The 12979-nt window shown below is 41.3% G+C and overlaps 1 protein-coding gene across 1 annotated transcript in view; it reads left to right on the top strand.

Annotated features, from left to right (window-relative positions):
* The window catches only part of RESF1 (retroelement silencing factor 1), a 72186-nt gene that overhangs the window by 10299 nt on the left and 48908 nt on the right, over positions 1-12979 (top strand). The gene's annotated exons all lie outside the window — the stretch shown is intronic.

The raw sequence follows: 12979 nt of genomic DNA, 5'->3' as shown, positions 1-12979 counted from the left end.
ACATTGGGGTAACTAAAGTCATACACTGAGATAGGGCCTGCAAACACAATACTTCTAGTTGACTGAAAACCTTATCTAGAACTATATCTTGATAACATAGTCTATATGTAAGAGATTATTCTGTTAACTTCTGTGTCTCAAAGCTTGCTGGGGACACAGATGGACTTGTTCAAGTCTCCAGCAAGGATTGTGAAATCCTTTGTCTGAAGGACACAGATGAACAAGTCCAGGCAAGTCCTGGGCAAAGGTTGTGAGATCCTTTGTCTGGAGGACGCAGATGCACAAGGCCAGGGGCAACGAGAGAGAGCGAGATGAGCTGCAGCTAAATAGCTGTGAAGTGCTCCTTTGTGTGGACCTATCTCCGGATGATGGCCATCTCAGGGGGTACTCAATGACTCTTGCTCAAGGCCCATCCTTGTCACGTAGGCAGGAGAACAAGGAGGATAAAAGAGGAACTGAAAACCATGAGGATGGGTTTCTGACAATTCAGATTCCTCATGAAGAACGGAGGTTTTCTGACAACAGATGAGGAATCCCTCATGAAGAAGAAGAGGGATTCCTGAAGATTGAGGTGATTCCTGCATACTGTTGAACTCTCCTGAGCCTGCTGCCTGACCGCTGTTGCTGCTTCAAGAACTGGCTCCTCGACTTCCTCGTCTACCTGCCTGCTGCCCAAGGCCGGCCACACTGCTGCTCCTTGTCTTCTGCTGCGTTCTGCCCGGGACCTTCAAACACCATGCAACGGGACCGCTGCTGGATCCTGCTGGTGACTATCCCCGCTTTACGCAACTCCTGCTTCTTTTCCATCTTTTCTATCGCCCTCCTTCCCTTCCCCGTCTCCCTGATTAGGTTTGGTAATAAACTGGATGCAACAACATACGAACCATTGTTTCTTAATCTCACACCGGGTATACAGATATTAAAGAACCTCATCTCCCTCCTATAAATTGGAGCAAGACACTATAGCAGACATGTACACTGTTACCCATGTTGATCTACTCATCACAAACTCTTACCTAGCTCAGAATCTGGCCCTAGGCAGGGCTCCATACAGTCCCTCTACTTTCTTATATAAGCAGTAACTTACCCTCCCCATCTTCCTAGACAGCATTTATCAACTTTAGTACTCTAGGTAGTGGAACTACCCAACATTGTCTCCATTACTGTAGTGATACTATAGCCCTACTGTAGAGGGCACAGACCTCTTATTGTTCCTGTTTGTTCCTTATGATGCATGCACTAGTGTATAGTTTAGAGAAACACCATGGCATATTGATTTCCTAGAAAGAATCTGAGAGCTTCCCCTACAAAGAAGGATCTCCAGGACAGTACTGTATGGTGTGATCCCATTTGAGTCTGTTTTGTTGATTATTGGATCCATTCTGCTCCTGTGAAGCCACACCTTTTGTTTGCTAACCTCATCCACAACTTTCTCACTTGATTGAATTACTATTTTCCCTATCATTATTAGGGAGAAGTTCTTACCAGATTGGCCATTCTGCTGGCTTCTACCATTCACCACTCTAGAACTGGAGCAGTTGATCCTTTCTCTTTCAAGAAGTTTTCAGTGCTTGAAGTACATATCATGAATGCAGAAACCAAGACCCTATTGTTATTGACAACTAGCAGGACTAACAAGATACTATGCAGGCCTTTATATCTTTTACCATCAGCCTAGAGCTACATACATTGTATTTGAGACATTCCAGGTTTTCTCTGACAATATCATAGGCTTATCCCATGAAAAAAAATCAACAGAGGAGCAATAACCGGAGAGCCTGAGAAGACTCCCAAGGTTCTTCATAGCATTGTAAGCTAACACCCCTGTCAAACATCAGAGATAGAGACCAGTAGACAAATCTGTTCCATACAACAGAAGGGTCAGCCTCCACTAACTTGGTGTTTCCTTCTGATGCTCCTATAAATCTTAAGCATAGTCATTTTGGAAGTTTCGTTTGACATAGGAGACATTGTACTTCACCCAAGGCACTGTAGTTATTCTGTATTTGTAAGACTTAAGGCAGAGCACAAGCTTTCCTCCTAGTGGAAGGAGTCAGCAGCTTTCATCCTTCCATCCTAAAAGCCTATACTTTCCACCTTAATATGGGAATTCAGCCTATCCCTCTTTTAGTACGTACTTCCACAAGCTGTTGAAACTATAGGGTCTTAGAAAAGATCCACTCAACATCTTCTATCTCTGATTATGCTGCAACTCCTTTGCAGCAAAACATAGCTCCTCAACAACTACATACCTCACCTCCTTCAATTAGAAGGATTTCTCACTGCCCAGATGAGATAGGTGTTACTGTCCCAAACCAACATCCTCCTACTGAAGTTCTACCTGAGTTGAGATCTCCAACATTACAGCAGCTACTAAGCTTTTTACACTGTAAAACATACCCACCATTGGTACAGCCACATTATTAGTAGATAGCATACCAACCACCCTCACAATTGTCCTGCCTGCTTAGTAACCCTGGAACAGACCCTTCTTGATCAGCATCAGCTGAAACAAAAGCTGCATGGGTCCCTTAATCAACTAGGGCTGACAGAGTTCTTTAGGCCTGCTACATCTTAAAAGAAATCAAGGCTTCCTGTACCTGCATCCAGGGCAGCAGGAACCTTCAAGTGCCTCAAAGACTTCCCCAGATGTTCCCAGAGGTCCTTTAGCAATGATCCCAGAATTTCCCAGATTTTCTAAAAGTGAAAGTACAGAAACTGCTGCATCAGCTATTCACTGCCACTTCTAGCTGTGCTTTTCAAGGAAGATTGTTGTAACTATTATATATAAAATTAACTATAATAAACTATATATATATAAATTTACTAGCAACAAGCAGATCTTGTTATTTCTCAGTATTTCTCAGACATAAAATTAAGCTAGCAAGGAACATGTTCCCTGAACTCATGCTGGAATGCTAATTTTAAAAAAGCCAGCCTCTGTTGAGGAGCAAAAGCATCTCTAGTGATCCATTCTGGCAGTTTCAGTTTTAATTTTGAGCACATAGTTATGACAAATAATTTTTCAGGTTTTCCTAACGTGTTATGATATGCAAAACCCCCAGTACTGTCACTAGGGTCAATATTATTGTACACTGTCTCCCAAGGTGCCCTGTATTGGCATGTTGAAGTGCTCTGAAGAAGAATATTTGTTTCTACAGCAGCTGGCACTGACATACTGGGGTCTTCAGTGCTGTTCTTCTGCTACTCCCATCTCGTAGTTTGTGAATGGACTTTTTATCCTCCATGTAAGAGAACATTTTGATCCACTGTGAAGCTAGATAATAGTCCCAAAGTATTATAATCCAGTTCTGCGTCCTATTTGCAGCAGAAATCAAGAGCAGAATGCTAGTTCCCAAACAAGTGATTTGTTTCTTTAATAACTGTGGGGTAATACTTGCTAATGAGGCACTAAGGAACGCCAGAGAGATTCTTTCTGCATAGCTGGTTCCAAAACAATGGTACCCACATATAGCTGATTTTGTTGCAGCCCTGCAAACAATGTAAAAAACGTTCTGTTTCAATAAGTTTAAATACAATTACCTGTGATGTGATTTTGTGCATGGCTGGCTGATTTTCCAAAGGGCAGTTCCTTTTTTTCTTCAACATCCTTCAAGATACACTTTGCTGATAACATAAACACTGTTTTCTAGATGTGACATCTTGACAACTATTGCACATGCTTCTGATACATAGCATACGTTTTTGTTCTAGGGTCAGTGAAAATGTCACTCATACAGTCCTGTCCAAGGATCAATAGAAGTTTTATCTATAAAACAGTTGTTCATTAAGAGAATATATATATGAGAGCCTTTTGCACTATGTTTGATATTACTGTAATTCCAATTAAGATATTGTTATGATCAGGGGACTGGAGTGCCTCTCCTATGAAGGCAGGCTGAGGGAGCTGGGCTTGTTCAGCCTGGAGAAAAGAAGGCTGTGGGGTGACCTCATTGCAGCCTTTCAGTACCTGAAGGGAGCCTACAAACAGGAGGGGAATCAACTCTTTGAAGGGGTTGATAACTGCAGGACGAAGGGAAATGGTTTTAAGTTGAGGGAGGGGAGATTTAGGTTGGATGTCAGGGGGAAGTTCTTTACAGAGAGAGTGGTGAGGTGCTGGAACAGGCTGCCCAGAGAGGCTGTGGATGCCCCGTCCCTGGAGGTGTTCAAGGCCAGGTTGGATGGGGCCCTGGGCAGCCTGGTCTGGTATGAAATGGGGAGGTTGGTGGCCCTGCCTGTGGCAGGGGGGTTGGAGATTCATGATCCTTGAGGTCCCTTCCAACACAGGCCATTCTGTGATTCTGTGATTCTGTGATTGTTATTGTTGCATCAATCATTAAGTTTATTTGATTCCTTTCAGGTTTTAACCCCAGATGGGCCAACGCTGACCAAGGTGATCATAAATCTCACTTTAGTTGCACTTCAGAGCCGTGTTTAGGGAGCCCAGAAGCCACTGAACTGTACACAAAAGGAGGTTGACAGATGACTTTAAATATCAGTAAAACAACTTTATAGTTTCTCTTGTGTTTTGTTTGACAAGAGTCTATTTTCACTTCTTGACACAGCATCTTGGCTTGGTTCTCTTGGCAAAGGAGATGATGGAATTCTCTCAGTAAGGATCTAATTAATTTCCAATCATTTTGAAAGTACATACTATGTTGAAGATAGCAGGAGATGTTCCCAAAAAAAGTCATCTCCAAGAACAATTCTAGCAGAATCATGTGTACCTTAGTAAAGAATTCAAAGTTTCTTTTGTTTTGTCCTTTCTCGGAACATACAGTGTGGTGGTGACACATTGGAACAGGTTGCCCAAGGAGGCTGTGGATGCCCCATCCCTGGAGGCATTCAAGGCCAGGCTGGATGTGGCTCTGGGCAGCCTGGTCTGGTGGTTGGTGACCCTGCACATAGCAGGGGGTTGAAACTGGATGATCGTTGTGGTCCTTTTCAACCCAGGCCATTTGATGATTCTATGATTCTGTGATTCCATGATTCCATGATTCTATGATTCTATGATATATTATCACTCTTGTCTACTTCACAAATTTTCAAAGACCTAAGCAGCAGCAGTAAAGAGGGGAGACTCTGCCCTAGGCATAAAAAAAAAAAGCCTGTTTGAATTTAGAAATGCTTAGAGGTGACAGATGAGCAGTATCTTTCAGCATGTTGTGGTTTCAACATGCTAAGTAAAATTTTGACAGCCTCCTGCAATTTACCATATCTGCCTTCATCCACACAGCACTGTTTCACAAGAGGGAAAAATCTACCACAGATCACGTGCTTACTTTGTGCCTGTATGTATGAGCAGTAGTCTGTTAAGCAAGAGAGGTGTGATAAGAGGTTTGATGCATCTACCCAGCACATCTGCAGTGCTTTAGAGTCATAGACACCAAGACAGACCAGTACAGGCATCTCTGTGTGGAAGACTCTAGTTTTCACGCATAGTTATGGTATCACACATGCAGCATACCTTGAATACTTTTTTGCAAAGGATGACATTTTTCCTGTCTTAGAATAAGATATACAGATAAACACATCTGGCTAAACGGTCTTGAAGGAATGTAAATGCTTTTAGACATCTTGAAGTAAGTATCAGCTGATGATTTGTTTATAACTGGCAGACGTTTATTATGCTGCACATTACATTTTATTCATCTACTGTATTCTGCCTGAGACCTTCAGAGTTACTCACTTTGTTTTTATTATTCAACAGATTTTCTGACCACTCATTATTGATACATTACAGTAACTTTCTTACAATGCCTTTTAACCCATGGCACATACTAAGGGATTTCTACTTTTCCATGGAAGTCCTTTGGCAATCCCTTACAAAACCAGCCTGAATTCATCAGAGAGATGCAGTCTGTTTAATTATGTAATTTGAGTTTAGGTTGTCTTGCTGAATAATTTTATTTTGAAAACAAAATTTATAATACTTTCCATGCATACTTCATCACAATTTGTAATATAAAATGCCAGCAGGTCACTCCATATCTAATCACTTCCTCGGAATCTACAATTGCTATAATCAACATCTAATATCTTCTTAGCTCTACCAACTCTTCTGTCTTGCATTCTGGTCCTTATTACACTGCATCCACACTAACGATCTGTGTTTTGAGAAAGGCATTGCTCAGCTAGGAAGTGATTTCAGAGTTGCAATAAGTCTGTTTTGAAGAAAAGGAAAGAGGAAATAGAAGAAAAAAAAAAAAAGAACAAGGAAAAAAGAGAAAAGGAAAAAAAAATAAGAAAAAAAAAGAATAAAAGGGAAAAAAAAAGGAAAAAGAAAACCAGAAAAAAAAAGAAAAAAGCTGATAACAGTTCCTTGTAATCTCCAGAAAATTTCCTATACTACACAGAGTGAAAGAAGGCTGCCTAAAAATGTTAAATCCTTTCAAAAATAGCTGCTACCTTATTGCAATAAAAATGATTTGGACATAGCGTTAGTCTACTAAAGTAATAAATATTTGCCACTGGGACAGTGGCAGGGCATATGAATTTTGGTAGAGATTCCATTTTACATTTATCTGGGGAAGCTCAGCATATAAATGTAGATTGCTCAGAAAGTAATGCCACCTGTTTATTTCCATGGAAACTACAACAGCTACGAAGAGTACAGTAGTGCTATTTGATAGAGCAAATTCTCAGCTACAAAACATCATTTTTCAGAAGAGTCATTCACCATTATCCAATTTATGCAGATGAGCTGATTGAGACGCATTTCATTTCAAGGTGTGACAGCTGTGCATGGCCGTCCAGAATGTGGCTTGTCACCACTGCTGAAATGCAGCATTCACTGCCTCACTGTGCTCACATCCGTTGTTGGGTATCCATAAACATTCAGCAAGCACTGATGAATATCAATGTGTGCCATTTTTTCCGAATGGAGGAATTCAGTGACACACCTTTGCTTCATACACACTTCCATGTCAGACACCATTTTGTCAGACTTTCCCCTCTGCTGCCATCTGTCACACAGCAACAACATGTGACACAACATTGACAAAAGGTTCAGCCTCTACCACCATACAACCAGTGTCTGCTTCTGATGTTGTGGGCCAGCATAGTAAAATAGGAGGCATTGCTTTTGGAGCAGCCCTCATATAAGTTTTTCTCTTTGCCTGAATGTAGAGTTTGTAAAAGAATTATTAAGAATTCTGTTAATGAATTAGGAATAGTAATGTTTGCAGGTGAAAGCAGCAAGAGAAATGATAGAGGAAGGGCTGAAAGAATGCCTTGTTTTGATCTCTAACCAAGGAGATGACTAACAGCAGCAGCAAACTACTGCAGCTGGTTATCAGGCCAGAAGAACTGCACTCCATCATGGCTACAGCAGAGCAGACTTATAGGCAGATCTGCAGTGTCAGGGTCCTGAGGACACTAGTAAGCCTTTAAGGATGTGGCCAACCTTATCAGGGACCTTTCAAACAACAACAGCAGAGGCTCTTGAGCTTTATTTAAGCCAAGTCCCAAGCATTCGCTTTCTGTCTGAGCTGTGTTGGCAGTGTGCTGGTCTTTAGCTCAGCTACAGCTGTGCACATCCATGGAGACTCTCGATCTTGCCTTGTACATGTGGACTAGCTTAGTCCTGAATCTGCAGCATTGCTATGGCATTGTCTCATGCTTTGGATTCTTGTGTGGGCTTGACTGCCATCTCCAGTACTGACCTGCTTACACTGCTCAGGTACTGCTGTCCTGTTCCTTACTTGGCTCCTAAGCCCTTTTCCACTGGGGAGTAGCCTTGCTTTTCCTGCCATGTGACATGGTCTGGCAGCAGGAGTATGGTAATGAGATTTCAGCATGCACATGCTTTTTCTTGCTTTTAAATCAGCAGGGAGACAGACTACAACCCTACAGAGATCTCAAGTAGGAAAACATAGGTGATAGGTAACAAGTCTGAAGACTTAAGGATTTGCTGCAGTGAGCAAGCTTCATGCTAGTATTAATGCTGACTCCTACTGGACCTGTCCAAAAACTAAGCCCAAGTAAAACTCCTGGCATAGCCAAACAAAGGAAGCAGATAACTCAGTAATTTTTTTGCATTCTCTGTGTTACACTCAGGTGATTCTGGTCAATCTGCTTTGATGTGCACATCTCTGGTGCCTGAAATAGAAGAGAGTGAGCGTGAGTGAAACAACCTGTTAAAAAAATAACCTTTCCCTTTCACAACATTCACGGAAAGTTTAGTTATTTCCTGTACTAATACCTTGCATTACTTAGATTATGTATTTGAAAAATAGCTAAATCATCTCAGTTCCTGGGTGCTTCAATGAGTTAAGAGCAAGGCAGTGATGCGTGTCATAATTAATCAATTAATTCTTGAACATCTGCTGCTGAATGTGCTGTTAGATTGGCTTGCCCTGATTTGCCCTACTGATAGTTAAACAGTGTGACATGTGCCTTATCTCAAACACTGGGATGTTTCTTTGCCCAGCAGTATCGAACTGTTCCTGCTGTCTGGCTCATTAACTTGTATGAATAATGTCCTCTCTCCACGATAACAACTGTAGTGTTTTTCTGTGGCCACAGCATCTCATGCTGCCAGCCAATATAGGTCATGTCTCTTTTGTGGATTTTGTTGTCACTTGATACTGGACTTGGTGCACATCAGTGAGAAATCATACCTGGTGTCCTGCTTTCATTCTTTCAAAGGGTGACTGGAGGATATTAACCAGCTGATATCCCAGTTGGAGCGATGGTAGGCCCACATTGCAGGTAACAGCCAGGTAATGGTGATATGGCCACCCTTTTGGAGCTGAAACCGAGGTGGTGTTTGTGTAGGGGGCCACAAGCAGTGCTGGTTTCATCTTCTTTATTTCTCTCCAGCAATTTCAGAAATTGTTTTATGTAAAGACATAACATAGGCAGAGCCTTTCCAGTGAACGTATGGCAATGTCATTAGCTTGCTGGAAGAGGAAAGATGGAGAAGGAAAGTATGATCTCATTTGGGGTGGAACATAATGTGGAAGACAGATTACGTTGTGAATATTTTCTCTGATTAGTTTGGAGATTGTTTTGAAAGACTAATGGCTGCCCCTGAGGACTCTGACTACTTTCTGGTAGCACTGTTACCGGCTATTTGCATAACAAAGATCCTCAGCTGCTTATTGAAGATGGAGTTAGCCCTTAAGAAGATGGAAGATGCTGACAAGAGGCTTCTAGAGGACAAAAGACTTACTAGTTATATTGGCACAAGATTGGCTTAGTATTACTGAGGATCAGATAATCATAATCACTGGATTTATGGGAGACTTTGTAAGAGATTAGTTAGAATTCTGAAAGAGAACAGGAACAAGGTACAGTGTCCCAGTACAGAATTCACAACACAAGCAGCTCACAAGGCTGTGTAGTCCCGACACTATGGGCATCCTCCCCTAGATAACCCCAGGCAAAGGCTGGGCAAAAGTCCAACCATCAGCTAGAATAGAAGAAAAGAAGATGTGGTCATTAGGTAACTCTTGAAAAATCTACTGACAACAGAGAATGAACAGAGCATCAAAATGATAAGAGCACCACAGAAAAAAACAGGGAATTAAAACTGATAAGGTCATGACTTTTGACTCATGGGGAGAATCTTCAAGAAAACAGACTCTGGGCTGTCTTTCCCAGGGGAGCAAAGGATAAGGTCACCTGTTATGAGATAACAGCTATGTGTTAACAAGATATGTATGTGTAGAAAACCTGAGTTTGTGACTCTACCTGTAGCCCAACATATATACCGATGATTATTTGAATAAAGGAAGAACCTAAGGTGCCTGTCTGACTCTCTGACAGTCTTCAACACTCTCACACTAAAATGTTCTGCTTCCTTTGAATGCCTGTGTTGGATTCATTCACAAACATTCAGTTCTTTCTCTAGGAATGTGCAACGTGATCCCCAATTTCCATAAGCAACCATCAGCTGATAGTTTTGTATCTAGCTATGTGAATCAGCACAGGCAGGACACGGAAAAGCACAGAACCATGTGTGAAATGTGAAAGGTAGATTCACACTGGTTATGTCTGCAGGTGTAGGAATCTCTGAAGCAGCATCCCAGCAGAGAGACACAAGCGGAGACACAGGCACTGCTGAGCTTGGTCCGTGCAGAGGGATCTCTGCCCCTGATGTTTACTTCTGTTTTTCAAGGGTTTGCTCAGGCATAGTTTACTACTGTGCTTTAATCTTCACTGTGCTTTGATCTTCTTCATTTCAAGGCAGGGAGCTCAAGTATGCCCGACAGGGTGCCTCAAAGTCTATCACATTCTTGTATTATCTATACACAGATGTTTCACAAGAATGTTATTTTCCTACCTGACCACTCCAGGCTCTAAGTCATGCCAGCTAAAGGGCACTTGAGCAGGCCTGCAATCCTCCTCACCAAATTTGTGCTCTGAACTACTCTAGCAAAAGGCAGTATATTCTGAAATTACATGGTGTGACAGCTGTCATCTCAGGAGTGGTCTGCATTGCAGATTTTACTTCAACATTTGTACTGTGGGTAGATGTGTAGAACCACTCTGTAATGGAAATGCTAAGATGTGGCTTGAACCAGTGACAGAGCACCTGGTGGGAAGGCAGAGCCAACCCAAGGGAGCTTAGATGCATGCAGTGCACCTGAATGACTGGAAGGGGTAGAGCCAGGATCCAGCCTCCCCAAACCTCATTTGAGGGTTGGCAGTGGAGATCTAGAGGTTTCCTAGTTTTGCAAGTATAAGCACAGTATGTGTCAATGGTTCTTTTATGAAGGAGATTGTCTTATCCTGTTCCTCAAATGTTTGCAGATGACAAGAGGTAGCAGCTCTGAAACATTTGGAGGTAAACATAGGTATGCTGGGTGGTTTGCAAATCTCACAAAACACAAGCAAGGGAATGCTGCTCAGGGTGCTTATGAAGGAAATGTTTATGGGAAAAGGACATACTAGGTTACTGCCAGGAACTGTGCAAGTAAAAATTTAAAGATGATTGAATAGTTTGAGTAGTGCCAAGGCTTTCAAATGAGGTCGTATCATAGATATTAGAAGTAAGGGGGGGGAAGGGGAGTAATTGGAGCAGTGAAGATTTATTAAGAGCATTGCAGAGCAACAAGGAAGAGTGCTTAAGAAAAATCTGAAGACCTAGGTATTGATCAACTGAAATCTTGTCAACTTATCATTTCTTTATTCTGCTCTTTGTTCTTAATTTGGAGGCTGTCTAAGATGACAAACTTGGAAGTCATTGCAAAAAAACTGTTCTGTTCTCTAATTAAAACTGGCATAAATGAAATTTTCAACAAGTTCACCAGGGATTGCAGAGCTGGTAAGTTTTCTGTTGGCTGACTTAGTCTGCAATACAAGATGTGAATGTGAAAGAGAAACAGGCCTGTCAGCTTTGCTGCCTCTCCAAGGAGAGCATCCATCAGGAGTTTCTGTGCTTGTCTCTCATCTCCGATTCATTACAAGAACATGTCTTCAGCTCAGGTTAAACTTGACCTTCTGAGATTTCCAGCCTGGCTTGTCCTTGTTTCCCTCTTCAAAATCCCATTAGCCCACACATGTAATATAATAGTGATAAATTGCACAGGTATCAATCGCACTAGCAGACTGATTTCTGCTATTTAGCTGGCTCCACATTAATTATATAGAGTTGCACAGTAATGAAACTGCCACGAGAAGAATCTATTTCAATTGACTTCCTCTTTGGAGGAGTGAGGATGGGGATGTGAACAAATGAGAAATTTAACTAAATGTAGCTTGCCAAAAACAAACCACAAAAGAACAAAATGAGAAAAAGCTACTTCTCCTTTAGAGAAAAAGTTACTTCTCCGTTTTCCTTTAGAAAAGTCTGATCTTATGACTTAGAACCCCCAACAGACTTCCTGACACTGCCTTGTCTGCTGCCTAGTTTTATCCTGTGCAAAGCCACACTACATACTATGCTACTTTTGCCTAAAAATAATTGAAAGCATATTTTCTTCCTATTCTTAAGTTACTGGTTTATATAAATTATTTTTAGATGTTCTTCTGCTTCCCATGTGGCAGTGGGATAATCTTCCAGTTGCAAAGCAAGTCTAATTTGCTAGCTAGACCTTAACTAAGTGGAATTAAGTGGCATTTGTTATGAGCACAATGAGAGTAGTGGGTGAAGTTGAAGCAGTTTTATTTGCCCACCAAAATAAAATTATTTTCCTTTCCTGAAATTAGTTTTGCAAAATGAATTGAATATTTTAATTTATCCTTTTATTTCAAGTCTGTTCATTGCTTTCTAAGAGTTTTTATGTACAGTAGTCACTGTTAAAAGACAGGGACTAATTTTTCCATTGTGTTCCGTAGTTTGTGTCACCCTGAATTGATGCCTGAGAATGCAGAGAAGAACTGAGTTTTATTGATTGCCTGAACTTCATCATATGAGCACACTAATGTGAATTAGCACTGAGAGTCCATGTCCTAATGTATTGTGTTCACTGTAATATCAGAGTGGATTCCCAGCTTCTTTCTCTGGCTCAGAAGGGCTTCATTTTGTCCACTGCCATGTGCTACAAGAAAAGGTTGTGCAATGAACATCCCGCTTTATTATTTTTCACTGTAGCTTGAAGCAACTATTAATAAAATTATGCAGCTTAACAAAAAATGATCTTCCTTCATAGTCTGTCCCATTTTTAGGTACAGAACCCAGGATTGTGCCTGGTGCTTCTGCTTCTTTTAATGTCGCTAGTCAGCACAATGTAAGAATGCAAAAATAGACAAGGTCTGTACAATTCTCAGTATCTAATCCCACTGTCTTGTGGCTTGTTTCTTAATAGCCGGAATAAGGTTTTATGAATGGAATAAAAATGTACAGCAATGCTCAGGAGACTGTAGTTTTCCAGTTGTGGCATACATGGGGTTTATATGTGTGAGTAGAAAATGAAACCGGTGCAAAACCATTTGCTAGCTTTGTACTGTGGTGGGCCTTTCTCTTTGTGCTGAATTGCAGGAAGCGGTTAGCTATGGTTATCTATTGCCTTTTGCTTACAAGTAAACTGCT

Source organism: Lagopus muta, chromosome 1 (genome assembly GCF_023343835.1).
Source record: "Lagopus muta isolate bLagMut1 chromosome 1, bLagMut1 primary, whole genome shotgun sequence".
NCBI classification, from domain to species: Eukaryota; Metazoa; Chordata; class Aves; order Galliformes; family Phasianidae; genus Lagopus; species Lagopus muta.
The sequence above is the reverse complement of the archived record's forward strand: the minus strand, read 5'-3'. Positions and strand labels throughout refer to the sequence as shown.